Raw genomic sequence first — 27,639 nt, forward strand, 5'->3', positions numbered from 1 at the left:
ACTGAACACAGACAAATTTCTCTTAGAAATAATATTTTCATCAGTGATAACACTTTTTCTGTTTGAACTAGCAACTTTTCTACCAAAGTTACCAAATTTTTTCTTAGAAGTAACAATTTTTTGATTGGAGATAACAACTTTTCTGTCAGAAGTAGCAAGTTTTGCTTAACACTAACAAACCTTTTCATCAAAGTAACAATATTTTACCTTAAAACTAACATACTTTTACTGAACACACACAAATTTCTCTTAGAAATAATATTTTTCATCAGTGATAACACTAGCAACCTAGAAAACTAGCAAGTTTTCTACCAAAGATACCAAATTTTTCACTTCAATTCAGATTTTTCTCAAAGAGATGAAAAAATTTAAAATAATGTTCCAAATTTCTCATAGAAGATAGAAAAGTTCAAGTTCACTTCTGAATTTTACCAAAGAATACAAATTAATTCTAATTTCTCCAGAGAAAATGCAAATCTTCTCCTCCAGTTTTAAGTTCACCAAGACATAAAGAAATTTAAAGCTCTGTTCTAAATTTTTCCATAGTAGATAGAAAAAGCTATACCATAGTTGCGAATATTTGCTATGAAGATAAAAAGTTCTACTTCAATTTAAAATTTTCTCAAAGAAGGGAAGAAGAGTTCGACTTTGATTCTGAATTTTCTCAATGAGAAGAAATAAGTTATTGATCAATTCTATTTTTCCCAAATAATATAAAAATTTTCCACTTCAATTCAGATCTTTCTCAAAGAGATGAAAAAATTTAAAATACTGTTCAAAATTTTTCATAGAAGATAGTAAAGTTCAAGTTCTCTTCTGCATATTACCAAAGAACACACTTCAATTCTAATTTCACCAGATAAAATAAAAAGCTTCCACTTCAGTTCTTATTTCTCCAAAAACACAAAACTTAAAGTTCCATTCTAAATTTTCCCGTAGAAGATAGAAAAAGTTATACCTTAGATGCGAATACTTACATTGAAGATAAAAAGTTCCGCTTTAATACTCAATTTTCTCAAGGAAAATAAATAAGTTATTGTTCAATTCTATTTTTCCAAAATAATATAAAAATTTTCTACTTCACTTCAGATTTTTCCCAAAGAGATGACAAAATTTAAAATAATGTTCCAAATTTTTCATAGAAGATAGAAAAGTTCAAGTTCTCTTCTGAATTTATTCAAAGAACACAATTCAATTCTAATTTCTCCAGAGAAAATAATAATTGACCACTTCAGTTTTACATTCACCAAGACATAAAGAAATTTAAAGTTCTATTCTAAATTTTTCCCTAGTAGATAGAATAAGCTATACCATAGTTGTGAATATTTTCTCGGAAGAAGAAAAGTTCAACTATAATTCTGAATTTTCTCAATGAAAAGGAAATAAGTTATTGATCAAGTCTATTTTCCCAAAATAATATAAAAATTTTCCACTTCACTTCAGATTTTTCTCAAAGAGATGAAAAGTTTAAAATACTCTTCCAAATTTTTTATAGAAGATAGAAAAGTTCAAGTTCTCTTCTGAATTTTACCAAAGAACAAAATTCAAATGTAATTTCTCCAGAGAAAATAAAAAGTTTTCACTTCAGTTTTAAGTTCACCGAGACATAAAAAATTTAAAGTTCAGTTCTAAATTTTTCCGTAGAAGATAGGAAAAGTTATACTATGATTGAGATTAATTTCCAGGAAGATAAAAAGTTTCACTTTAATTCTAAATTTTCTTAAATTCAGTTCCGAATTTTCTCAAAGAGGTTAAAAATTTTTATAAAAATAAAAAGTTTTTCATAGAAGATAGGAAAAGTTATACTTTGATCGTGAATATTGAAGTTCTCTTCTGAATTTTACCAAAGAACACAATTAAATTCTAATTTCTCCAGAGAAAATAAAAAGCTTCCACTTCAGTTTTGAGTTCACCAAGACAAAAAAAATTTAAAGTTCAGTTCTAAATTTTTCCGTAGAAGATAGGAAAAGTTATACTATGATTGAGATTATTTTCCATGAAGATAAAAAGTTTCACTTTAATTCTAAATTTTCTTAAATTCAGTTCCGACTTTTCTCAAAGAGATTAAAAATTTTTATAAAAATAAAAACTTTTTCATAGAAGATAGGAAAAGTTATACTTTGATCGTGAATATTCAAGTTCTCTTCTGAATTTTACCAAAGAACACAATTAAATTCTAATTTCTCCAGAGAAAATAAAAAGCTTCCACTTCAGTTTTAAGTTCACCAAGACATAAAAAATTTAAAGTTCAGTTCTAAATTTTTCCATAGAAGATAAAAAAGCTATACTATGATTGTGATTATTTTCCATGAAGATAAAAAGTTTCACTTTAATTCTAAATTTTCTTAAATTCAGTTCTGACTTTTCTCAAAGAGATGAAAAAATTTAAAGTTCTGTTCCAAATTTTTCATAGAAAATAGGAAAATTTATACTTTGATCGTGAATATTCTTCATGAAGATATGGAGCTCCACTTTAATTCTGAGTTTTCTGGAAGAAGTACAAAATGTTCAAGTTCTCTTCTGAATTTTCTTAAAGAAGAGAAAAAAATATGCTCAATTCAGAAATTTACCAATGAAAACGAAAAAAGCTTCCATTTCAATTCTTAATTTTTCAAAGACATAAAAAATTTAAAGTTCAGTTCTAACATTTTCCGTAGAAGATAGGAATGGTTATACTATGATTGTGATTATTTTCAATGAAGATAAAAAGTTTCACTTCATTTCCCTATTTTCTTAAATTCAGTTCCGATTTTTCTCAAAGAGATGAAAAATTTAAAGATCTGTTCCAAATTTTTCATAGAAGATAGAAAAAGTTATACATTGATCTTGAATATTCACCATGAAGATAAGGAGCTTCACTTTAATTTGGATCATTCTTGAACAAGTGCAAAAATGTTCCAATTTGCATATGAGTTTTCTTAAGGAAGAGAAAAAATTTAGCTAAACTCGGAATTTTACCAATGAAAATGAAAAAACCTTCTACTTAAGTTTTTATATCCTCAAAGACATAAAAAATTTTAAGTTCTGTTCTAAATTTTTCCCTAGAAGATAGGAAAAGTTATACTATGATTGTGATTATTTTCCAGTGAGGATAGAAAGTTTCACTTTATTTCAAAATTTTCTTAAATTCAGTTCCATTTTTTCTCAAAGAGATAAAAAAATTTAAATTTCTGTTCCAAATTTTTCATAGAAGATAGAAAAAGTTATACATTGATCGTGAATATTCACCATGAAGATAAAAAATTCCACTTTCATTCTAAATTTTCTCAATGCAGTGCAAAATGTTCAAGTTCTCTTCTAATTTTTCCAAGAAAATAAAAATGTTCCACTTCAGTTCTGGTTTTTTTCTCAAAGAGATTAAAAATTTAAAGTTCTGTTCTAATTTTAAATTAAATTTTAGCTTCTTTGTCTTATGGATTTACCCTCAAATTTTTAAATTAGAAAATGAGTGACTCGTTCTATTATTAAAGACAATCGTTCAAACTCGTTCATCTAACCTACAAAACAAGAGGTTAGGTTAGGTTAGGTATAAATAAATATTAATAAATAAATAGAAACATTTCTCCATGTTTAAGTTAGGTTAGATTAGATTAACTTATCATGAGTGCTCGTGATTAGCTAACCTAACCTAACTTAAACATGGTAAAAATTCAACCTAAGGCGATTTTCCGGCGAGTATGGTTAGGTTATGTTAGGCTAGATTAAGTTAGGTTAGGTTAAGTTAGGTTAGTTTATCATGAGCGCTCATGATAAGTTAACCTAACCTAACCTAACTTAAACATGGAGAAATGTTTCTATTTATTTATTAATATTTATTTATACCTAACCTAACCTATTGTTTTGAAGGTTAGATGAACGACTTTGAACGATTGTCTTTAATACTAGAACGAGTCACTCATTTTCTAATTTAAAAATTTGAGAGTAAATCCATAAGACAAAGGAGCTAAAATTTAATTAAAAATTAGAACAGAACTTTACGTAGGCTAACCTAACCTAACCTAACTTAACCTAACCTAACTTAATCTAGCCTAACCTAACCTAACAATACTCACCGGAAAATCCCCCTAGGTCGACTTTGTACCATGTTTAAGTTACGTTAGGTTAGCTTATCATGAGCGCTCATGATAGGCTAACCTAACCTAATCTAACTTAAACATGGAGAAATTTTTCTATTTATTTATTAATATTTATTTATACCTAACCTAACCTATTGTTTTGGAGTTAGATGAAAGAGTTTGAACGATTGTCTTTAATAATAGAACGAGGCACTCATTTTCTAATTTAAATATTTGAGGGTAAATCCTTAAGACAAAGCAGCTCAAGTTGATTTTAAAATTAGAACAGAACTGTATATTTTTCATCTGTCTGAGAAAAAAAAACAGAACTGAATTGGAACCTTTTCATTCTCTTTGGAAAACTAGAAGAGAACTTTAACATTTTGTGCTTCATTGAGACAATTTAAAATTAAAGTAGAACTTGTTATCTTCATGGTGAACATTCACGATCAATGTATAACTTTTTCTATCTTCTATGAAAAATTTGGAACAGAACTTTATATTTTTTCATCTCTTTGAGAAAAATCGGAACTGAATTTAAGAAAATTTAGAAATAAAGTGAAACTTTTTATCTTCACTGGAAAATAATCACAATCATAGTATAACTTTTCGTATCTTCTACCGAAATATTTAGAACTGAAATTTAAATTTATTATGTCTTTGAGAAATTAAGAACTGAAATGGAAGCTTTTTTCATTTTCATTGGTAAAATTCAGAATTGATCTAACTTTTTTCTCTTCTTTAATGAAATTCAGAATAGAAGTTGAACATTTTGTACTTCTTTGAGAAAATTCAGATTTAAAGTAGAGCTTCTTATCTTCATGATGAAAATTCAAGATCAAAGTATAACTTTATCTATCGTCTATGTAAAATTGGGAACAGAACTATAAATTTTTCATATCTTTGAGAAAAGTCAGAACTGAATTTAAGATAATAGGGAAATAAAGTGAAACTTTTTATCTTCATGGAAAATAATCACAATCATAGTATAACCATTCCTATCTTCTACGGCAAATTTTAGAACTGAACTTTAAATTTTTTATGTCTTTGAGAAATAAATAACTGAAATTGAAGCTTTTTTCATTTTCATTGGTAAATTTCAGAACTGAGATAACTTTTTTCTCTTCTTTAAAAAAATTCAGAAGAGAACTTGAACATTTTGCACTTCTTCGAGAGAACTCAGAACTAGAGTGGAGCTCCATATCTTCATGAAGAATATTCACGATGAAAGTATAACTTTTCCTATCTTCTATGAAAAATTTGGAACAGAACTTTAAATTTGTTCATCTCTTTGAGAAAAGTCGGAACTGAATTTAAGAAAATTTATAATTAAAGTGAAACTTTTTATCTTCATGGAAAATAATCACAAACATAGTATAGCTTTTCCTATCTTCTATGTAAAAATTTAGAATTGAACTTTAAATTTTTTATGTCTTGGTGAACTTAAAACTGAAGTGGAAGCTTTTTATTTTCTCTGGAGAAATTAGAATTGAATTGTGTTCTTTGGTAAAATTCAGAAGAGAACTTGCATATTCACGATCAAAGTATAACTTTTCGTATCTTCTATGAAAAACTTGGAACAGAACTTTAAATTTGTTCATCTCTTTGAGAAAAGTCGGAACTGAATTTAAGAAAATTTAGAATTAAAGTGATACTTTTTATCTTCATGGAAAATAATCACACTCATAGCATAACTTTTCCTATCTTCTACGGAAAAATTTAGAAATTAAAGTGGAGCTCCATATCTTCATGAAGAATATTCTCGATCAAAGTATAACTTTTTCTATCTTCTATGAAAAATTTGGAACAGAACTTTAAATTTTTCATCTCTTTGAGAAAAGTCGGAACTGAATTTAAGAAAATTTAGAATTAAAATGAAACTTTTTATCTTCATGGAAAATAATCACAATCATAGTATAACTTTTTCTATCTTCTATGGAAAAATTTACAACTGAACTTTAAATTTTTCATGTCTTGGTGAACTTAAAACTGAAGTGGAAGCTTTTTATTTTCTCTGGAGAAATTAGAATTGAATTGTGTTCTTTGGTAAAATTCAGAAGAGAACTTGAATATTCACTATTAAAGTATAACTTTTCCTATCTTCTATGAAAAACTTGGAACAGAACTTTAAATTTTTTCATCTCTTTCAGAAAAGTTGGAACTGAATTCAAGAAAATTTAGAATTAAAGTGAAACTTTTTATCTTCATGGAAAATAATCACAATCATAGTATAACTTTTCCTATTTTCCACGGAAAAATTTAGAGCTAAACTTTAAATTTTTTATGTCTTGGTGAACTTAAAACTGAAGTGGAAACTTTTTATTTTCTCTGGAGAAATTAGATTTGAATTGTGTTCTTTGGTAAAATTCAGAAGAGAACTTGAACTTTTCTATCTTCTATGAAAAATTTGGAAGAGTATTTTAAATTTTTTCATCTCTTTGAGAAAAATCTGAACTTAAGTGGAAAATTTTTATATTCTTTTGGGAAAATAGAATTGATCAATAACTTATTTCTTTTTCATTGAGAAAACTCAGAATCGAAGTCGAACTTTTCTTCTTCCGAGAAAATATTCACAACTATGGTATAGCTTTTTCTATCTAATAGGGAAAAATTTAGAATAGAACTTTAAATTTCTTTATGTCTTGTTGAATGTAAAATTGAAGTGGAAATTTTTTATTTTTTCTGGAGAAATTAGAATTGAATTGTGTTCTTTGGTAAAATTCAGAAGAGAACTTGAAATTTTCTATCTTCTATGAAAAATTTGGAACATTATTTTAAATTTTTTCATCTCTTTGGGAAAAATCTGAAGTGAAGTGGAAAATTTTTATATTATTTGGAAAAATAGAATTGAACAAAAACTTATTTCTTTTCATTGAGAAAACTCAGAATTAAAGTAGAACTTTTTATCTTCAAGGTAAGTATTCGCATCTAAGGTTTAACTTTTTCTATCTTCTACAGTAAAATTTAGAATGGAACTTTAATTTTTGTGTCTTTGGGGATATAAGAACTGAAGTGGAAGCTTTTTTATTTTCTCTGGTGAAATTAGAATTGAAGTGTGTTCTTTGGTAAAATTCAGAAGAGAACTTGAACTTTTCTATCTTCTATGAAAAATTTGGAACGTTATTTTAAATTTTTTCTTCTCTTTGAGAAAGATCTGAATTGAAGCGGAAATTTTTTATATTATTTGGGAAAAATAGAATTTATCAATAAATTATTTCTTTTCATTGAGAAAATTCAGAATCGAAGTTGAACTATTCTTCACTTCGTTGAGAAAATTTAAAATTGAAGTAGAACTTTTTATCTTTATAGCAAATATTCGCAACTATGGTATTGCTTTTTCTATCTACTACGGAAAAATTTAGAACAGAACTTTAAATTTCTTTATGTCTTGGTGAACTTAAAACTGGAGTGGAAGATTTGCATTTTCTCTGGAGAAATTAGAATTGAATTGTGTTCTTTGGTAAAATTCAGAATTGAACTTGAACAGAAAAAGTGTTATCACTGTTGAAAAATATTATTTCTAAGAGAAATTTGTGTAAAAGTATGTTAGTTTTAAGGTAAAATATTGTTACTTTGATGAGAAGGTTTGTTAGTGTTAAGCAAAACTTGCTACTTCTGAAGGAAAAGTTGTTATCGCAATCAAAAAATTTTTAATTCTAAGAAAAAATTTCATAGCTTTGGTAGAAAAGTTGCTAGTTCGAACAGAAAAAGTGTTATCACTGATGAAAAATATTATTTCTAAGAGAAATTTGTCTGTGTTCAGTAAAAGTATGTTAGTTTTAAGGTAAAATGTCGTTACTTTGATGAGAATGTTTGTTAGTGTTAAGCAACACTTGCTACTTCTGACAGATAAGTTGTTATCACAGTCAAAAAATTTTACTTCTAAAAAAAATTTGGTATCTTTGGTAGAAAACTTGCTAGTTCGAACAGAAAAAGTTTTATCACTGACGAGAAATATTATTTCTAAGAGATATTTGTGTCTGTTCAGTAAAATTAAGTTAATTTTAAGGTAAAATGTTGTTACTTTGATGAGAAGGTTTGTTAGTGTTAAGCAAAACTTGCTACTTCTGACAGAAAAGTTGTTATTGTAATCAAATAAATGTTACTTCTAAGAAAAAATTTGGTATCTTTGACAGAAAACTTGCTAGTTCGAACAGAATAAGTGTTATCACTGATGAAAAATATTATTTCTAAGAGAAATTTGTGTGTATTCAGTAAAAGTATGTTAGTTTTAAGGTAAAATGTCGTTACTTTGATGAGAAAGTTTGTCAGTCTTAAGCAGAACTTGCTACTTCTGACAGAAAAGTTGGTATCACAATCAAAAATGTTACTTCTAAGAAAAAATTTGGTATCTTTGGCAGAAAACTTGCTAGTTCGAACAGAAAAAGTGTTATCACTGAGGAAAAATATTAATTGTAGAGAAATTTGTGTGTTTTCAGTAAAAGTATGTTAGTATTATGATAAAATGTCGTTACTTTGATGAGAATGTTTGTTAGTGTTAAGCAAAACTTGCTAATTCGGACAGAAAAGTTGTTATCACAGTCAAAAAATGTTACTTCTAAAAAAAAAATCGGTATCTTTGGTAGAAAACTTGCTAGTTCGAATAGAAAAAGTGTTATCGCTGACGAAAAATATTATTTCTAAGAGAAACTTGCGTGTGTTCTGTAAAAGTAAGTTAGTTTTAAGGTAAAATGTCGTTACTTTGATGAGAAGGTTTGTTAGTGTTAAGCAAACGTTGCTACTTCTGACAGAAAAGTTGTTATCTCAATAAAAAAAATGTTACTTCTAAGAAAAATTTGTGTGTGTTCATTAAAAGTATGTTAGTATTAGGATACATGTCGTTATTTTTATGAGAAGGTTTGTTAGTGTTAAGCAGAACTTGCTACTTCTGACAGAAAATTTGTTATCACAATAAAAAATGTTACTTCTAAAAACAAATTTGGTATCTTTGGTAGAAAACTTGCTAGTTCGAACCGAAAAAGTGTTATCACTGATGAAAAATATTATTTCTAAGAGAAATTTGTGTGTGTTCAGTAAAAGTTTGTTAGTATTAAGGTAAAATGTCGTTACTTTGATGAGAAGGTTTGTTAGTGTTAAGCAGATCTTGCTACTTCTGACAGAAAAGTTGTTATCACAATCAAAAAAATATTACTTCTAAGAAAAAATTTGGTATCTTTGGTAGAATACTTACTAGTTCGAACGGAAAAAGTGTTATCACTGATGAAAAATATTATTTCTAAGAGAAATTTGTGTGTGTTCTGTAAAAGTATGTTAGTATTTAGGTAAAATGTCGTTTCTTTGATGAGAAGGTTTGTTAGCGTTAAGCAGAACTTGCTACTTCTGACAGAAAAGTTGTTATCACAGTCAAAAAAATGTTGCTTCTAAGAAAAAATTTGGTATCTTTGAAAGAAAACTTGGTAGTTCGAACAGAAAAAGTGCTATCGTTGATGAAAAATATTATTTCTAAGAGAAATTTGTGTGTGTTCAGTAAACATTTGGTGGTATTAAAGAAGATTGTTGTTACTTTGATGCACACATTTAAATTACATGTGATGTTATTAATAATATTTGATTTTTGTTCTGAAAAGATATAAAAAAGCCTTTTGAAAGTATTGTTTGGTGATGGGATATTTAAAAAGCCATAGAGTAGAGTTGCGGGTGAAAATGATGAGTACTTCAAGTTGTAAAATTGGTTTAGGAGGGACATTACGTAAAGAACTTGTTCTGAAATAATATAAAAAAGCCTTTTGAAAAGTATCGCTTTGCGTTGGGGTATTCAAAAAGCCTTAAAGTAAAGTTGTGTGGAAAACGATGAGTACTTCAACTTGTAAAATTGGTTTAGGAAGGACATTACGTAAAGAACTTGTTCTGAAAAGATATAATAAAGCCTTTTGAAATGTGGGGGCCCTTCTATGTCTCAAGTGCACATAAAAAGAATTAAAAGACTAAATTGTAGATGGCAGCAGGGTGTGCGTACCGGAGTACTAGGGGCCTTTCTACTCCGACTCAATTTTACGTGTGGAGATGTTAAGGGTAATTGTTTGGGGTAAATTTTTTCCGGGACTGAATTGGCTTGATGATCTTTCCGAGGGGAGGGGTATTTTTTCGTCGATTCGGAGCCAGACTTCCCGGCATTATTTAAAAAAAGATATTAAATTAAATTAAAAAAAACTATTTTTTTCAATTCAAAGTAAGGAGCAACATTAAAACTTGAAACGAACAGAAATTGCTACCTATATGAGTGGGAGCTGCGCCCATCTCAGCAATGGTAAAGTTAGAATGCAATCTCAGTTTTTTAATAACGACTCCTGAAACAAAGGGGCTGTTTATTTAGAATAGGAAGCTTTTTTAAAAGTGCCAAAAAACTTTAGCTTGAAGAGTGAGGTGTTGAGAAGGGCGCATCCCCCTTCAAATTCGTAACAATCTCTGTTCGTTTTAAGTTTTAATATTGCTCATTTTTTTAGTTGAAAAAACTTGTTTTATTTTATTTAATCAAGTAGTTCGTGGTAACAAACTGTAAGTAAGGAGCGACCCGGCTCAATAGTAACGGAAACTCTAAAAAACGGAATTTTGATACCAATAGATACATAAAAAGAATCAGATTTTTATGCTGATTTCAAATATATAAGTTTAATCATTTTTAGTCTTGACCATCAAAAGTTACGTGCCTGAGAAAATTTGCCTTATTTTCAAAAAAAGGGAGAAACAATCCTTAACAGTCGAATAGCTTTAATGAAAATCACATCGTCAGATTCACCGTATCATAGAACCCTACTATAGAAGTTTCAAGCTCCTATCTGCAAAAATGTGGAATTTTGCATTTTTGCCAGAAGAAAGATCACGGATGTGTGTTTATTTGTTGTTTTTTTTTGTTTTTTTTCCCCAGGAGTGATCGTATATGATGATCCAGCAGTCCTAGAATATCTTGAGAGGGCTCATTCGAACGTAAATTAAAAGTTCTAGTGGCTTTTTTAAGTGACCAAGAAAATTGGAGGGCTACTTGGCCCCCTCCCACGCTCATTTTTTCCCGAAGTCATCCAATCAAAATTTTGGTATAACCATTTTGTTCAGCATAGTCGAAAATCTTATAAATAAGTCTTTGAGGATGACTTAATCCCCCAAAGTATCCAGGGGATAGGCTGCAAGTTATAAACTTTGCCCATTGTTTACATATATTATTGGTTAATGGGAAGTATACAGACGTTTTCAGGAGGGATTTTTTCCGGTGGGGGGGCGGTCGGAGGAGGGGTTTTGGGAGAGGATCATTCCATGGAGGGTGTTTCCTTCTGAGAAGGGACATTTCTATGAAGGGGGTGTAGGATTTCCCAGCATTATTTAAAAAACGATAAGAAATTAAATAAGAAAAACTTTTTTTTTAATTAAAAGTAAGGAGCAACATTAAAACTTAAGACGAATAGAAATTATTACGTATATGAGGGGGTTCGCCCCCTAGTCAATATCTCGCCCTTTACGCTAAAGTTCTTTTATCACTTTCAAAAGAGCTATCAATTCTGATTAACCGGCCGTTGTAATTCAGGGGTTTGTGATGCGAACGAAATTCGAACTTTAGCGTAAAGTACGTGGTATTGACTATGGGTTAAATTCCTTTCTATACGTAATAAAAACATACGAATATAGAAGTTCGTTACGTATGTTAATTCGTAAGTTACGTCAGAACAAAATTTCGAGAAAGCCATTTAGCCAAAAAAAAGTAAAATTAATATGCAAATTTCGTTTTAATTATTCATGTACGGTGATCCAAAATCAAAGGTCTTTTTTAAATAAAAAACATTCAGAAATTAAATAAGAAAAACGATTTTTTTAAACTGTAAGTAAGGAGCGACATTAAAACTTAACACGAACTAAAATTATTTCGTATATGAAAGGGGCTCTCCCCTCCTCAACTCCTCACTCTTTACGCTAAGGTTTTTAATTGTTTTAAAAAATAAAGTTGTGAGACAGAGTCAAACTTTAGGGTAAAGAGCGAGGCGTTGAGGAGGGGACAGCCCCTTTTATATACGGAATAATTTCTGTTCGTTTTAAGTTTTATTGTCGCTCCTTACTTACAGCTTGTTTTTTTATTTAATTCCATAAGAAGTCAGGTCGTTAACAGAGTATATTTGTATAATTTATAAGCACAGGCAGTAAATCCCAAAATTTCATAGGAAAGTAAACCAGAAAATTATGATAAATTATTAAATCTAAGAGTGCTGTTGCAACTAGTAAGATGAACCTTTATTTCACATATGATGCCTTCTAGCCTATTTGAAAATTGAATAATTTGAAATCCCCGTAGCTTAAACAATATTTATGTGTTCTACTTTTATCTACTTTTAAAAGCATAATAAGCATAATAAAACTACTTTTATCTTTTACAATTTGTTTTGGTTACTTTCGAATTCCAGAGATGAAACATATTTGATGAAAAGAATAATTTGGAAAAGCGAGAAAAATGTCTATATTCCTCTGAAGTAAAACTATCAGCTATGAAAAGGAAGATTAAAGTATGAATGAAGGAGATACGCTTCACAGAGAGATACTACAAAGAAGACGTGATTTGAAATGGATTCAATGGGACAGTAACATTCTATATGGGATTAAAATACAAAAATTTAAATTTTAAACAAGACTGAAATAACACAGAGACAGGGAAGTAAATTTTGGATTCATTTTATCGGGATTAATTTAAAAGACTTTTTCCACAAAATAAGTTTTTAAAAGAAAAGTAAAGAGCTCCATAACGCCAAAAATGAGCAGAAATAAAGACAAATAATATTCCAAGCGTAAAATAACCACAAATCACCATCAATAAATAAATGAAACCCAAAAAGACCGGATTTTATGATAAATAACAAAGTCAAGCTCAAAACGAGCAAAAATTAATATGAGTAGTGTTGGCAACTCTCATGCATTTTCAAGACCAGAACATAATTTTGGTTGCTTTCTAATCCCTTTTAACTATTAAAAAGGGCACTAGCCATTTCAATTTCCAATCGAATGAGCCCCGTTTGAAGTTTATATGACAACTCCTTCTATAGAAAGTGACCAGGTCTAAAAAAAACTTATTTTTAAAATATATCGAATATATAACTTATTATATTAAATATATATAAAATATTTTTATTGTTGTAAAAACAAATTAAAAACATTAAAACTTAAAATGAACAGAAATGATAACATATACGAGGGGGGGGGGTGCTCCTCCTCAGCACCTCGCTCTTTACACTAAAGTTTGAACTCAGTCCCAATTCATTGCGAACGAATCTCGAAACACAGTTCGTTTAATCAAAATAATAAGAATCTTTTTTTAAGATACTAAAAAACTTTACTGTATAGAAAGAGATGTTGAGGAGGAGTAAACCCCTAATATACATAATAATTTCTGTTCGTTTTAAGTATTAATGTTGCTCCTTACTTTCAGTCGAGAAAATTTTTTATTTTTTTATTTAATTATTGTTAGCTCGGCTGCCACGTTTATTATTTCACTAATGATAAACAAAAACACCAAAAATTTGCTTCTTTGATCAATGATCAAAAAAGCTAATGTACCCAGCAAAAGTGTTAACTTTTACATTCCAGTTACTTCAATAAGCAAGAAAGTCATCCAAGACATCTCGGAAATAACAAAGGGGGAAATTCAACATGTAAAATGATTGTAGAATATCCCATGTCTTTTTGTGTTGAGTATTGTAGGACATCCCATTATTTGTCAGCTGAATATCCTTTTTTTTATAATTCTTTTAAATATGAATGGATTTGACTCCTCCTTATTTAGCAGCTGGTGGTGAGTCATTATATTATAGGGGTTTCAGCCCCGCAGTCACGATTCACCTTTTTCGTTGCCTTTCTGTTGTTTATCCATTTTACCCAAATATTTTTTGGGTGTCTGCAATAAGGCTATCAAGTTAACACTCGTAAACTCGTATCTAGCTTCCTATTGCTCATGTACAAAAAGAATATTTTTCAGTTTAATTTTTTGTAAGGCTTTTACCTGAATAGAAGTATGAGTTTTTTTGTGTTTAATATAAATCTCTTAAACTATTTTCTGGCCAGTATGGTAAATACTATAAAGTTACAATTACTCTAAGTAGGAGGAGTTGAAATCCTACTTCTAGTTCTCGTATTCTTTAGCAGAAAGGATACCAAGGAGCCCCCATATCAGGGTTTAAAGGGGGTTCCCCTACATGTAGAATTTTCACTTGGTTATGCTTACATTAGGTGTCCCCCTGCTCAGAATCGAATGCCTAGCATGGTAGTCACAGATGCGAAGTTGTGATAACTATTGGGAGTTATCCAAATTCCAAGATTTTCGGGAAGCTATAGGTGTCAGCCTATAACTGTAGTCTAAAGTTTTTTTTTTCATTTTTATAGTAGGCAAGCCTACCAATTGAGTACTCTGAACATATCCTTCAGCAGGGGCTTACTTATTTCATCCAACGGGGATTGTTCTTGTATTATAATTGAGAAATATATTTGCAATTAGTCTTACGCAATGGATCCAGAGTACAATCTGACCCTGGACAAAGGACTCTTGCACAAATGCCACTCTAGCCATAAAAAGGTTTGACGGGGCAAAAAAAAGGATCTTTTCAAGCTCCTATTTTAAAAAAAAAGAATACCTTGAATATTCTCCCTGATCAATCAGTTATATTTAGTCATTGGTTTACATCTCTGATGCATTTCCATTAGCCAATTACCTCATTTACTGCCGTCATAAACTTGTTTATAGGATTTTACGCGAGTGAGAAAGGACGAATACTTTTTGAGCAACAATATTTTCTGCAGGTTTTTTCCCCTGATACTTTGTGCAAAGATCCTCACTTCCCTGAAAAGGAAAATCTGAAAAAATGTAAATGGTATTTCAAGTGAGAAAATACTTTAAAATAGTACTGAATAATAAATCTGTCTGCTAACATATCTCCTTTTTTGACTATTCTTTATCTCATCTAATCTAACTGTACTTTTGTCTATCTTTCTAGAATGAACTCATTTGAAAAAAAAGAAACGCGAGGAAAAAAGGGTCAATTGTCAATTTCGAGAAATAAATTAAAAAAAAGAAGACATACTAAGCTTAAGTTCAGTTGTTACTTTGCACCTCTTTGTTTCCCATGAAAAAAAAAAACTTTAAATTTGAATCTTCCTGGTTTTCCAAGCCTTGATCAAATAGCAAAAGCCCTCTCTGTCCTTTTGTTCTTTTTGGAAATGAGGGAAAAGATTGACTTGATAAGAAAAGGCTGCATTTTCAAATGAAAGGAGCTATAAGAGGTTAGGCCAACTCTATGGCAGACCAAAAATTTTGGGTAGAATCGGGGGAAGGGTGCCTGGCTAGAATTCTGATGACATGATTTATTGTTGCTCGATGGGTTCTTATATTTCTGTTTATAAAATAAAACTGTGCTCAAAAGAGGAAAAGGTAGCCCCCCCTCCTCTCAGAGGTCCACCACCACCTTTTTGATATACGAGAGGATAGAAATGAAATAATGCATTGGGGGATATATATTCCGGCTGTCCTTAGCAGAAACCTAATATATACATTTTTTAGAAACTTGGGTAAATCGTAAAATAGGGATTTGCCATATTCGGTACGGAAAAACGAAGAAAACACAGAGTCTTGTAAATGCGTTTCGAAATTTCATTTTCTTCCCGTCCTAGCCATCCATTTTATGTAAAAGCTAGATTCTAAGTTCCGTCATTCTAATATGTCAGTGCAAGGTTTTGACTGTGGAAAAAAAAGTGAAATCTGTTTTAACCTCCTTTAGATACTGTTATATTATTAGCTATATTATTAGTGGTTGAGGTTCCATTATTAGTGGTTGAGGTTGTATTACTAGTGGTTGAGGTTATATTAAATATAACCTGAAAGTTATAGAACCTTAATGAAAATTACACCATCATATTCAGCGTATCAGAGAGCCCTACCGTAGAGGTTTCAAGCTCCTATGTACAAACCCGTGGAATTTTGAATTTTTTGCCAGGAGAAATATCACGGATGCCTCTTTATTTGTTTTTTTTTTTGTTTTTTTTTCCCAGGGGTGATCGTATTGCCCCAATGGGCCTAGAATATCGTTGGAGGGCTCATCGGAGCGAAAATTAAAAGTTATAATGCCCTTTTTAAGTGATCAGAATATTGGAGGTCAACTAGCCCCCCCCACACCCCTTTTTTCCTCAAAGTCACCCGATCAAAATTTTGAGATATCCATTTTGTTCAGCATGGTAAAAAATATGATAACAATGTCTTTTAGAACGACTTAATCCCCCGAAGTCCCCGGGGGGAGGGCTGAAAGTTATGAACTTTACCCAATGTTAACATATAGTATTGGTTATTGGGAAGTATACAGACATTTTCAGGGGGGATTTTTTCTGGTAGGTGGGGAGAGGGTCAGAGGTTATATGGGAGGATCTTTCCATGTAGGAAGTTTTCATGGGGGAAGGTACATTGCTATGAAGGGGGCGCAAGATTTCCCAGCATTATTAAAGAAAAGGATCAGAAATTAAATAAAAAAAACAAGTTTTTTCAACTGATTTCAGCTGATCAACTAATTGTGATTAAGGGGTCATTTTTAAAGAATTGGAAAAAAAAATTCTAACTTTACCTTAAAGAGCAAGGTATTGACTAGGGGCCAACCCTCTAATATATGTATTAAAAATCTATGAATATAGAAGTTTGTTACGTAAGTTAATTCGTAAGTTACGCATATTTATTACTAATAAAAATGTTTGTAAATAAAATTAAGCAAGTTTCGAGAAAGCCATTTAACCAAATAAAAGTAAAATTAATATGCAAATTTTGTTTTAATTATTCATGTACGGTGAGCCAAAACCAAAACCTGCATTAATTCAAAAATGTTTCAAAAATAAAATAAAAAAAACAAGTTTTTTTAACTGAAAGTAAGGAATGACATTAAAACTTAAAACGAACAGAAATTATTCCGTATATGAAAGGGTCTGTACCCTCCTCAACGCCTCGCTCTTTACGCTAAATTTTGACTTTCTCACAACTATCTTTTTTAAACAATAAAAAAAAAACTTTACCGTAAAGAGTGATGCGTTGAGGAGGGGACAGCCCCCTTCATATACGGAATAATTTCTGTTTGTTTTAAGTTTTAACGTCGTTCCTTACTTTCAGTTAAAAAAAACTTGTTTTTTTTTTATTTAATTCTTAAAGAATTGGGACCAAAGTCAAATTGTTACGTAAAGAGCGAGGTATTGAAGGGGAAGCAAACCCCCTCATATACATAATAATTTCTGTTCGTTTTAAGTTTTGATGTTGCTTCTTACTTTCATTTTAAAAAGCCTGTTATTTTATTTAATTTAATTTCTGATTTTTTTTAATGCCGTTGGTTCTGGCTGAAAAATTATTCTTAGTACACTTTCATTTCAAAAAGACTTCATTTTCCAATTTTTTTTTGAACCGTGCTTGAAGTTTGCACCCTCCCCCCTCTGTAGAAAACTTTTCCAGCAAATCGCTTCTAGTTAGAAAAATTCTCCCGCAGAAAATTACCCTGGAGAATTTATCCCGTGGAAAACTGTCCGATGGAGAATTTCTGCCTGTGGAAAATCCCCCCCCCCCTACAGAAAGATGCTCCAGACAAATTTTTATCCGGCGAAAGATTTCCCTGGATAATTCCCCTAAATATCACCAAATGTAAAATTTATTCGGCAAAGAGAAAGTAAGGTAATTATAAAAATTTCGTATAGGAATTCCCTCAGCGTAAAATATCCCCTGGAAAGCCCACACCCCCTGGAACTTCTCTCTCCACAAAACTTTCTCCCCATATAAAATTCCCCCAGCAGAAAATTCTCTCCTCTCCCCCCCCCCCCTACAAAGGTCTGTATACTTCTCATTTCTGACGTTAATAACCCTGGGAAACCTATGCTGATGCATTTGAATTGTCGAGGGTTAAATAGTTGTTTTAGGTATATTTCTGAGTTGTGTGATATATAATATATAATATGTGATATAAATATTGTTGGATTGACTGAGACTTGGCTTAATGATCATAATGATTTGCTACTTGATACTAATGGTTACACGTTTTTTAGGAAGAAAAGAATGATACATCAACATGGTGGGCTTGCAGCGAATATAAAGTCAAGCCTTACTTCTAAGGTAAGAGAAAATTTATCAGTATCTGTTGAAATGGTATTTGAGAGTATGGTTTTGCAGGTTGAAATGAATAAGGATACATTTTATGTAGTAATTGTATATAGAACTCCTTCAAGTTCGTTACAACAATTTATGGATTATATGGAGTCGCAGCTGATGCAACTACCGTCTTCGGCCCATTGTTTTGTGATGGGTGATTTTAATATTGATATGAAGAATAGGGAAAATGTGGTTCGTAATAATTTTTGTAATCTTGTGTTTAGTTTTAATCTTCACCCAGTTATTGATGTGTGGTACTCGTATTACTGAAACGTCTGAAAATATGACAGATAATATTTTTTCGAGTGTTAAATATGATAGACCAATTGTAATCCGCTCACTGTGATGTGTCCGATCACTTTTCAATTATGGTGTGTGTAGATATTGAAAAAGACATGCATAATGATTATGAGAATATAAACAGACAATATTCTTATTTTGATAAATAAAGTATTAATGAAATGAAAGAGCGACTTGAGGAGTATGATTGGAGTTGTTTAAGTGAATGCACGAATCTTGGTGACAGGCTTGCAACGTGGTATGAAAAAGTTAGAAATTTGATCAATGAAGTGTGTATTAAGATAGCTATAAAGAATAAAAATGAAAGAAGTGCAAATAAGCCATGGAGTATTTTGGCTAGCATCAAGAGGAGGCATGCGTTGCATAAGGTTAGTAAAATTACTGACCGAGAAATATTTATAAGAATTATAATGACGCGCTCAATAGATTGTTAGTAGTAAGGCCCCAATTACTTGAAAATATCCATGCACTTTCACAAGCCTGAGGCATGGATATGTGTGTGTATTTTCAAGTAATTGGGTTACCAGGGCCATTTACCTATTACTATGAACTCTACTTGCCCTACCAAGTAAGGGTGTATGCACTTGAAAATATACATGCACTTTCACAAGCCTGAGGCATGGATATGTGTGTGTATTTTCAAGTAATTGGGTTACCAGGGCCATTTACCTATTACTATGAACGATACATGGCTTGGCAGACAGGTTTTCTATTGTGACACCCATTTTTTGGAGGTCAAACTCATGGATACATCTTTATTTATTATTTTTTTTAAAACTGGTATTTTTTCAATGAAGCCCATAACACTTTGCAGAAACCCGTGAATGTAGGACTGAAAGTCCATTCGTAGTATATCTGAATCCAATTACTAATCAAGTTAGTGTGACCGCCATTTTTTGATCTGGTTAGGTGGGTATATTCTGGTTTGGTTCGTTATCGCAAGTGGATCACTCAATTTACATCTTAGTGTTAACTGTGCGATGACTTAGTCTAATTGTTTAAGTACTAAAGGAACATTTGAAGGTGGAGAAAAAAAGGGGTAATTAGTAATTGGATAATTTTAACAAGAAATGACTGAAAAGTGTTTTGGAGGATATGGAATGAATGTGTACTGTATAATACACAAGTGTTGATTTGCACAGTGTTGTCAATTTTAAATAGTTTAGAAATAAAAAAAATTAACAAGAAATGGCTGAAAAGTGTTTTGAGGGAGTTGATTTGCCTGAGGGTTGACTTGCACGAGGGTTCAGTTACATGCGGATTCAGTTACACGGGGATTAATTAAATGGGGTCAAGTTGCACGAGGATTCAGTAGCACGGAGGTTCAGTTGTACGGGGTTTCGGTTATACAGGGGTTCAGTTACATGGGGGGTCAGTTGCACGGGGGGGGGGGTATCTGCTATAAAAAACACTTCATTCTATACAAATTGTAGGTACAAAAAGATTTATAGGCCCTTAATTTAGGTATCTGACTATAAGGCTTTATTGTATCTTTTCAGAACAAATTATTATTTTAGAAAATTATTTCGGTGAAACAGTTAGAGACATTTTAAAAGATGATTTGAGAAGAGGACTTGAGGGTGAAACTCTGTGGTCGTTATAATACACAAGTTCCATTAGAACAGTGTTGTGAGGTCCCTTACCACAACCCCAAAATTCTCCGATCCCCCACCCAACCCCGAACGAAGCCCCCGGTCCTCAAAGGTTCTCTGGACCCCCAAAGGACCCCCGGCGCCCCAATGGCTCCTGAGTCCCCAATTATAATACTTTTTAAGGCTTTATTATATCTTTTCAGAACAAAGTATTATTTTAGGGAATTATTTCGGTGAAACAGTTAGAGACATTTTAAGAGATGATTTAAAAGATGATTTTAGAAGAGGACTTGAGGGTGAAACTCTGTGGTCGTTATAGTACACAAGTTCCATTTGAACAGTGTTCTGAGGTCCCTTACCACAACCCCAAAGGGCTCCGATCCCCCCCCCCCCACCCCGAAGGAAGTCCCTGGTCCGCAAAGGTTCTCTGGGCTCCCAAAGGGCCCCCGGCGCCCCAAGGGCTCCTGAGTCCCCCATTATAATACTTTTTAAGGCTTTATTACATCTTTTCGGAACAAACTATTATTTTGGGGAATTATTTCGGTGAAACCGTTAGAGTCATTCTAAGGGATAATTTAAAAGATGATTTTACAAGAGGACTTGAGGGTGAAACTCTGTGCTCGTTATAATACACAACATCCATTTGAACAGTGTTGTGAGGTCCCTTAACACAACCCCACAGGGCTCCGATCCCCACCCCCCAACCCCCAAGGAAACCCCCCGGCCTCAAAGGTTCTCTGGGCTCCCAAAGGGCCCCTGGTGCCCCAAAGGCCCCTGAGTACCCCATTATAATAACGTTTAAGGCTTTATTATATCTTTTCATAACAAATTATTATTTTAGGTAATTATTTCGGTGAAATAGTTAGAGACATTTTAAAAGATGATTTTAGAAGAGGACTTGAGGGTGAAACTCTGTGGTCGTTATAATACACAAGTTCCATTTGAACAGTGTTTAGAGGTCCCTTACCACAACCCCAAAGGGATCCGATCCCCCACCCCAACCCCGAAGGAACCCCCCCGTCCTCAAAGGTTCTCTGGACTCCCAAAGGGCCCCCGGCGCCCCAATGGCTCCTGAGTCCCCAATTATAATACTTCTTAAGGCTTTATTATATCTTTTCGTTTAGGGAATTATTTCGGTGAAACAGTTAGAGACATTTTAAGAGATGATTTAAAAGATGATTTTAGAAGAGGACTTGAGAGTGAAACTCTGTGGTCGCTATAGTACACCAGATCCATTTGAAGAGTGTTGTGAGGTCCCTTACCACAACCCCAATGGGCTCCGATACCGACCCCCCCAACACCAAGGAAACCCCTCGTACTCAAAGGTTCTCTGGGCTCCCGAAGGACCCCCCGCCCCCCCGTGGCTCCTGAGTCCCCCATTATAATACCTTTTAAGGCTTTAATATATCTTTTCAGAACAAATTATTATTTTAGGGAATTATTTCGGTGAAACAGTTAGAGACATTTTAAAAGATGATTTTAGAAGAGGATTTGAGGGTGAAACTCGGTGGTCGTTATAATACACAAGTTCCATTTGAACAGTATTGTGAGGTCCCTTACCACAACCCCAAAGGGCTCCGATACCCCACCCCAACCCCGAAGGAACCCCCCGGTCCTCAAACGCTCACTGGGCCCCTAAAGGACCCCCCCGCGCCCCAATGACTCCTGAGTCCCCCATTATAATACTTTTTTAAGGCTTTATTATATGTTTTCAGAACAAATTATTATTTTGGGGAATTATTTGGGTGAAACAGTTAGAGACTTTTTAAAAGATGATTTAAAAGATGATTTTAGAAGAGGACTTGAGGGTGAAACTCTGTGCTCGTTATAATACACAAGTTCCATTTGAACAGTGTTGTGACGTCCCTTACCACAATCCCAAAGGGCTCCGATCCCCCCCATCCAAACCCCGAATGAAACCCCCGGTCCTCAAAGGTTCTCTGGTCTCCCAAAGGGCCCCCGGCGCCCCAATGGCTGCCGAGCCCCCCGTTATAATACATTTTAAGGTTTTTTTATATCTTTTCAGAACAAATTATTATTTTAGGGAATTATTTCGGTGAAACAGTTAAAGATATTTTAAAAGAGGACTTGAGGGTGAAACTTTGTGGTTGTTATAATACACAAGTTCCAGTTGAACAGTGTTGTGAGGTCTCTGACGACAACCCCACAGGGATCCGATCCCCCATCCCACCCCCACAGGACGCCCCCCGTCCTCAAAGTTCCACTGGGCTTCCACAGGGCCACCGGCACCCCCAAGCCTCCTGAGTCCCCCCTTATAGTACTTTTTAAGGCTGTATTGTACCTTTTCAGCACAAATTATTATTTTAGGGAATTATTTCGGTGAAACAGTTAAGAGACATTTTAAAAGATTTCTTTTGGATGTTTGTGTCTCTTAGGGACCGTGTGTGTCTCTTTGAGATATGTGTGTCTCTTTGGGGTGTTTGAATCTTTTGGTCTGTATGTGTCTGTATGGGCGTTTTTGTCTCTTTGGGCTGTGTGTGTGTGTCTCTCTTTGGGCTTTGTGTGTCTCTTCGGTCTGTGTGTGTCTCTTTAGCCTGTGTGTGTGTGTGTCTCTTTGGGCTGTGTGTGTCTCTTTAGGCTGTGTGTCTTTTTGGACAGTTTGAATCTTTTTGGTCTGTGTGTGTCTCTTTTGGCTTTTTGTTTCGTTTTGGGCTTTGTGTGTCTTTGTTGGATGTCTGCGTTTCTTTGGGCCCCTGTGGAAATCGTTGAGGTTTAAGTGTCTAGTTGGCTGTTTGTGTCTTTTTTGTCTTCGGGTTGTTCCTGCGGCTGGTTGTATCTCTGATAGACCATTTGTGTCTCTTTGGGAAATTCAGGTCTATTTTGGGGTGTTTTCATGTGGTGGTGCTGTTTTGGTTTGTAGTGGTGTTTTGTGTCTCTTATTGTGATTCTTGTGTCTCTTTGGGCTTTGTGTGTCTCTTCGGACTATGTGTATTTATATTGTTAATATGTTTGTCCCTGTTGGTTGTTTGTGTCTACTCGGAATGTGTGTCTCTTTGTGCAGTTTGACCGAAATAAAACTGTTTCACCGAAATAATTCCCCAAAATAATAATTTGTTCTGAAAAGATATAATAAAGCCTTAAAAAGTATTATAATGGGGGACTCAGGAGCCATTGGGGCACCGGGGGCCCTTTGGGAGCCCAGAGAACCTTTGAGGACCGGGGGCTTCCTTCGGGGTTGGGGTGGGGGGATCGGAGCCCTTTGGGGTTGTGGTAAGGGACCTCACAGCACTGTTCAAATGGAAGTTGTGTACTATAACGACCACAGAGTTTAACCCTCAAGTCCTCTTCTAAAATCGTCTTTTAAATCATCTCTTAAAATGTCTCTAACTGTTTCACCGAAATAATTCCCCAAAATAATAATTTGTTCTGAAAAGATATAATAAAGCCTTAAAAAGTATTATAATGGGGGACTCCGGAGCCATTGGGGCGCCGGGGGTCCTTTGGGGGTCCAGAGAACTTTTGTGGCCCGGGGGCTTCCTTCGGGGTTGGGTGGGGGATCGGAGCCCTTTGGGGTTGTGGTAAGGGACCTCACAACACTGTTCAAATGGAACTTGTGTATTATAACGACCACAGAGTTTCACCCTCAAGTCCTCTTCTAAAATCATCTTTTAAAATATCTCTAACTGTTTCACCGAAATAATTCCCTAAAATAATAATTTGTTCTGAAAAGATATAATAAAGCCTTATAGTCAGATACCTAAATTAAGGACCTATAAATCTTTTTGTACCTACAATTTGTATAGAATGAAGTGTTTTTTATAGCAGATCCCCCCCCCGTGCAACTGAACCCCCCATGTAACTGAACCCCTGTATAACCGAAACCCCGTACAACTGAACCTCTGTGCTACTGAATCCTTGTGCAACTCAACCCCATTTAACTAATCCCCGTGTAACTAAATCTGCATGTAACTGAACCCTCGTGCAAGTCATCCCTCGTGCAAATCAACTCCCTCAAAACCCTTTTCAGCCATTTCTTGTTAATTTTTTTTATTTCTAAACTATTTAAAATTGACAACACTGTGCAAATCATCACTTGTGTATTATACAGTACACATTCATTCCATCTCCTCCAAAACAATTTTAAGTCATTTCTTGTTAAAATTATCCAATCACTAATTACCCCTTTTTTTTCTCCACCTTCAAATGTTCCTTTAGTACCTACGCAATTAGACTAAGTCATCGCACAGTTAACACTAAGATGTAAATTGAGTAATCCTCTCGCAATAACGAACCAAACCAGATTATACCCACCTAATTGGGGCCAAATACCCAAGTAATTGGGGCCTTACTACTATTGTTAAGAAAAGCAAAAAAGGATTTTTACTCGAGAATGTTTCAGTCGTGTAGAGATAGCTCTTTGAAGACTTGGAAAATAATTCTGTCGATAATTGGAGGAATTGATAAGGAGCCATGTGAAAGTGAACAATGCCAGGCAGATTTTAATGAAAACCTGGCCGATCATTTTTCTAAACCAGGTAATGAAATTAGACAGTCAGTAAGGGTACATAAAAATGAAGGGTCGTTTCACCAGTATATTGGGCTAGCTAGTGAAACAAGTATGTGGCTTCAAAAGACGAAATTGAAGTGTTAACAGTGATTTATGGATTGAAGAATAATTCCGCTAGATCAGATTTTGTATCCCTCCGTGTCCTGAAAGAAATTTTTTACAGTTATTAAGTATCAACTTGTCGAACATATTAATGGGTGTTTTAAAGATGGAATCTTCCCTCAGCCGTTTAAGGCTGCAAAAATAGTGCCAATATTTAAGCCAAGTTACCGAGAAGATCCAAGCAACTCTAGACCAATTTCACTGCTTCCAATTATAGCTAGAATAATGGAGAAGATATTATGCCTAAGGATTGAGACATTTCTAGAGAAGAAAGGATTTTTCTTTAAGAATCAATTTGGTTTTAGAAAGAAACATTCTACAGAGCATGCAGTTCAGTTTCTTTTATCGTTGGTTAATGATGGCCTTGATAAACATCTTATTAGTCATAACGTATTACGTGTATTTTTAGATATTTTAAAAGCGTTCGATTCTGTGGACCATGAGATTCTATAGTGTAAATTAGATAATGGCGGTATAAGAGGAAGAGCTCTGAATCTGTTGAAGTCTTACCTAACTGATAGAAAATTATTTTTGGATGATGGAAAACAAGCTACATGGGAATACGATGTCGAGTCTGGAGTCCCACAGGGATGTCTTCTTGGTCTAGTATTTATTTGCTGTATATATTAATGATCTATGTGGAGTTTTTCCGAATATTGTTGATTCAGTAAATAGTGGAGACCCAAATGTGATCCCTGTAAAAGCGTTAGTTTTATTTGCTGATGATACCAATTTAACGGTATGCGCGAGAACTGAAGAAGAGTTGATCCGTGCATTCGAACATGATATAAGTTTGATTGAAAAGGGGACAAGGTTGAATAAGTTGAAAATAGACTTTAAGAAGTGCAACTTTGTGTTGTTTTCTCGTTCTAAAATGTATTACGCTTGGGTGGACAAGCTGAGATCTGGAAATTAATTTAGTAATAGAGTTGATTCGACTTGGTATTTAGGCCTTATTGTAGAGGAGACGCTTAGTTTTTCAGACCATATAAATTGTATAACATCTGAAATTGCCCGTAATGTTGGATTTATAAGGAAATTGAAGCAAATTTGTCCGAAAATTGTCCTTAGACTTTTGTATTTTTCACTTGTCCATTGTTACCTTTTATATTGTTGTTCGGTGTGGTCTTCAACTTTTCAATCCCATCTGAAATGCCTTCAAGCTTTGCAAAAATCTGTCATTAGGATTTTAGCAAATATGGACCGAGAGATTCAGTGAGAAATGTGTATTTAAAACTGAATATTCTTCCTCTAGCAGGTATATTCCTTTTTTATCGATCTATGTTAATGTTTAATATTATTAATAACCTTACCTCGGAATGTTTTAATGGCATATTTATAACTGGTGTGGATCTTCACAATCTTCACTAGGGGCATGTTTTGCCGAGCTCCTGGAGTCATTTGCCAATTAGGGTTGTGCGTGCGCATTACCTAAGTAGTTTCCAAATAAAATTGAGGGATTTTTATAATAATATTCATCAATTTGTTTGATTTTTTTTTGTTTTTTTTTTAGTAGTTCCATAATAGAATTTTTGGTTGTGTTGTTTTTTTAGCCCGTCGGCGGGAGATATTGTTGTTGTTTTTTTGTCTATTTCAATTGAAATATGTGTTGGAAGCTGGAGTTGGCCTAACGAACCGAAAGGTTCCTTGGCGTTTGTTTTTTTTGTAAATTATGTGTAAATAAAATTATACTCCTGAAAAAAAATAAGCCCCTTAGAATAGATCAGAATAATGAGGAAATACTTAGGCTATATTTTTCTGAGGAAAGTTCAGAGAAAAGACTAGAGAAGAGCGCTCAATTTAGAAAAGAGGGTCATCTTGAATCTTTTCTCACAGAACTTTGTGGTATAGTATATGATATAGGCAAGGAATCAAGGCTGGGGAATAGCAGTGAAGTTAGGGCCAGAGGGAATTTTCTTTATGAGGAGTGTGAGAATTGTAGTAGAGGAGCGTTAGAAGCTTTTAAGAGTTTGAAGGGTACTGTGCCACATGAAATGTATGAGCGATTAGAATTGTATCGTGAGAATAGGGAGAAATATGGAAAGCTAGTTAAAAAAAATAAGTATAGGTTAGAATAACCTCGTAGGATTAAGGAAGCGTTTAGTAAGGCATACTCTTGGGAATTTTGGAAGCTTGTGAAGGCTTCCGTTGGAGAGACACGTGGTGTTGGCGAAGTCCCCCTAGCTGAGAGTTGGGCTGAGTATTTGGAAGGTATGTTTGAGGAAGTAGGAGAAGGTGAACCGCTAGATGAGACGTTTTCCACTGAAAGGAATTCCACTAAAAGTGTGGAAGTGGAGTAGAGTATGGATTGTTTCGAATTTAAGCCTTTTGTTTTTGGTATTTTTTGGTAAAGAGTACTGGCCAAGGGAATGGTCGACATCTATTCTGGTGCCGTTGCACAAGAAAGGAGATAGGCTAGTCCATAGTAATTATAGATGTATCAGTATGGGGAATAGTATTAGTAAGCTGTTTTGTAAGGTATTATTTTCAAGGTTAGATAAATAGTTAGAATACAGAAGAAGATGATAGATATAGAGGCATGTTTCAGGAAGGGATATAGTTTTATAGACCAGATATTTATTTTGAGTTTGTTGATAAGAAAATATCCTAGAAGATGAGAAAATAGGTGATATGCAGCTTTTCTGGACTTGTGAGGAGCTTTCGATGAAATAGTTAGGAAGCACTTTATCGAGAGTCTGCTACAATTAGGATTACTAATGGAGATTTGTTAGGATATGTTAGGATATTAGGATATTTGTTAGGATATTTTGTAGGATATTTATTTATAAATGATATAGAGGATTATTTTAGGAGTAGGGTATCACCATGCATTGAGTTATCGTGTAAATCTTTCTTTGCTGTCCTTTTTACGGATGATATAGTGTTGGTTGCAAAAAGTGGAAAAGAGTTGCAAAA

The 27,639-nt window shown here is 33.3% G+C and overlaps 1 long non-coding RNA gene across 1 annotated transcript in view; it reads left to right on the plus strand.

The window, feature by feature from the left end:
- LOC148949888 (uncharacterized) overlaps positions 1 to 27,639 on the plus strand; it is a 75,767-nt gene that overhangs the window by 24,754 nt on the left and 23,374 nt on the right. The window contains exon 2 of the long non-coding RNA XR_016141985.1: positions 18,099 to 18,165. This is a non-coding gene — a long non-coding RNA (uncharacterized LOC148949888). The remainder of the gene's footprint in view (positions 1 to 18,098; positions 18,166 to 27,639) is intronic.

The sequence above is a fragment of the Artemia sp. Qi Xiang Cuo genome, chromosome 7, assembly GCF_049724085.1.
Source record: "Artemia sp. Qi Xiang Cuo chromosome 7, ASM4972408v1, whole genome shotgun sequence".
Taxonomy (NCBI): Eukaryota; Metazoa; Arthropoda; class Branchiopoda; order Anostraca; family Artemiidae; genus Artemia; species Artemia sp. Qi Xiang Cuo.